Source organism: Brachyhypopomus gauderio, unplaced genomic scaffold, assembly GCF_052324685.1.
Source record: "Brachyhypopomus gauderio isolate BG-103 unplaced genomic scaffold, BGAUD_0.2 sc671, whole genome shotgun sequence".
Classification (NCBI taxonomy): Eukaryota; Metazoa; Chordata; class Actinopteri; order Gymnotiformes; family Hypopomidae; genus Brachyhypopomus; species Brachyhypopomus gauderio.
In genome coordinates this window covers 1-2,500 of record NW_027507491.1, presented here as the reverse complement: position 1 = coordinate 2,500, position 2,500 = coordinate 1, and the positions used below count along the sequence as shown (strand labels likewise).

The 2,500-nt window shown below is 58.2% G+C and overlaps 1 non-coding gene across 1 annotated transcript; it reads right to left on the bottom strand.

Moving 5' to 3' along the window:
- Positions 1-73: 73 nt before the first annotated feature.
- On the bottom strand, positions 74-227 carry LOC143507331 (5.8S ribosomal RNA). The gene has a single exon (XR_013128678.1). It is a non-coding gene; the product is annotated as a 5.8S ribosomal RNA (ribosomal RNA).
- Between the last annotated feature and the right edge of the window lie 2,273 nt (positions 228-2,500).

Sequence of the window (2,500 nt, the reverse complement as noted above, 5' to 3'; positions counted from 1 at the left end):
GTGACCAGGGCCACCTTCGAACCTCCAACCGCGGTCTTGCCCATTACAGGCACAGTCCGAATGATGGGAATAGCGACCCTCAGACAGGCGTAGCCCTGGGATGAACCCAGGGCCGCAATGTGCGTTCGAAGTGTCGATGATCAATGTGTCCTGCAATTCACATTAGTTCTCGCAGCTGGCTGCGTTCTTCATCGACGCACGAGCCGAGTGATCCACCGCTAAGAGTTGTACTCTTGGTTTTTTCGTGAGAGGCACCAAACATGATAAATGGTTTTTACCATTTTTCAAGTGACGGGCGCCCCGCCGTAGTGCCTGACCCGAGGGACAGGCACCCGAGCACGGGGTCTTTAAACCCGCAGCCCTCTGCGGGCCCCCTCCACACTCGGCACCCGCCCTGTCCGTCTCGGAGGACTGGGTGAGCACGCGTAGCAACGGGGTGTTGGAAAGGGGTGTGTGAATACTGAAGGACCCAGAGGACTACCTCGTCACCGCCCGCCATGCTCCCAGGAAGGGAGGAGCACTCGTAGCGCTGCCCGAGGTGAGCTTGGGAGCTACAGCACACAGTGAACCCCTCTCCTCACCCGCCGCCCGCCATGTCCACCCCTCCCTGCGGAGAGGAGCACGCGTAGCACCGGGGTGTGGAGGGTGTGAAGACTAAAGCCACCAGGGGGACCACCCAGTCAGCGTCCGCCATGTCTCCAGTACAGGAGAGCACTCGTAGCGCTGCCTGAGGCGGGGTTGATGAGCTAGAGTCCACACGTGGCCCTCCCCATCACCGCCCGCCATGCCTCCGGTAAGGGAGAGCACTCGTAGCGCTGTATGGGGTTGGTTCGAAGACTAGTAGGTACCCGTCACCCGACGAAAAATGGAAGGCAACGGCCACACACGCGCAACCGCTTTGACGACGTCTGAGCCCAGGAAGACAAAGGTGGCGTGAGCCTCCTGCGAACCTCCCAACGCGGGTCTGGTCCTTTACGGGCACAGTCCCGATTTATAGCAACAGACGTAGGGTGCGTGGTGGTGCCGTGAGCCTGAGGTCACCGAATGTGGAAAACCCCACGCACGCCGACAGAGAGAGAGGGCCTCGCGGCCCAGACTCACGCCATTGTGCGTGTGGAAACCGGCCGTAACCGTGTTTTTTAGCGCTTCGCACGAGCCAGAGAGTACCGAGGAGGTGCGCTCGAGATGGGGGGCTGTTTGGAGAGAACAGACCAGCTTGCGCCATCGCTGTTCAGGCGTTAAACATATGATGATCTCCAGTCCGGTACCGAAGCGCACAACCCTTTCCCCAGAGGCCCGAGGAGACGCACAGAGGCTGGGAGGAGGCGCGCCGGGCGGCGCTACCCGTTAATGATCCTTCCGCAGGTTCACCTACGGAAACCTTGTTACGACTTTTACTTCCTCTAGATGATCAAGTTTGATCGACTTCTCAGCACTACACCAAGGCCCACGAGGGGTCCCGGTGCGGCCGATCCGAGGACCTCACTAAACCATCCGATCGGTAGTAGCGACGGGCGGTGTGTACAAAGGGCAGGGACTTAATCAACGCGAGCTTGTGACTCACGCTTACTGGGAATTCCTCGTTCATGGGGAATAATTGCAATCCCCAGTCCCAATCACGATTGGGTTTCAGCGGATTACCCGCGCCTCTCGGCGAAGGGTAGGCACATGCTGAGCCAACCATTGTGGCGCGCGTGCAGCCCCGGACATCTAAGGGCATCACAGACCTGTTATTGCTCCATCTCGTGTGGCTGAACGCCACTTGTCCCTCTAAGAAGTTGATGCAGACCACGGAGGGCCGCATAACTAGTTAGCATGCCGGAGTCTCGTTCGTTATCGGAATTAACCAGACAAATCGCTCCACCAACTAAGAACGGCCATGCACCACCACCCACAGAATCGAGAAAGAGCCATCAATCTGTCAATCCTTTCCGTGTCCGGGCCGGGTGAGGTTTCCCGTGTTGAGTCAAATTAAGCCGCAGGCTCCACTCCTGGTGGTGCCCTTCCGTCAATTCCTTTAAGTTTCAGCTTTGCAACCATACTCCCCCCGGAACCCAAAGACTCGTGGTTTCCCGCACGCTGCCCGGCGGGTCATGGGAATAACGCCGCCGGATCGCGGGTTGGCATAGTTTACGGTCGGAACTACGACGGTATCTGATCGTCTTCGAACCTCCGACTTTCGTTCTTGATTAATGAAAACATTCTTGGCAAATGCTTTCGCTTTCGTCCGTCTTGCGCCGGTCCAAGAATTTCACCTCTAGCGGCGCAATACGAATGCCCCCGGCCGTCCCTCTTAATCATGGCCCTGGTTCCGGAAACCCACAAAATAGAACCGGAGTCCTATTCCATTATTCCTAGCTCAGGTATTCGGGCGAGTAGCGGCCCGCTTTGAACACTCTAATTTTTTCAAAGTAAACGCTCCGGACCCCGACCGGACACCCAGCCAAGGGCATCCGAGGGGCACCGGGAGGCAGGGTCTGGGACAGGCGGTGGCTCGCCT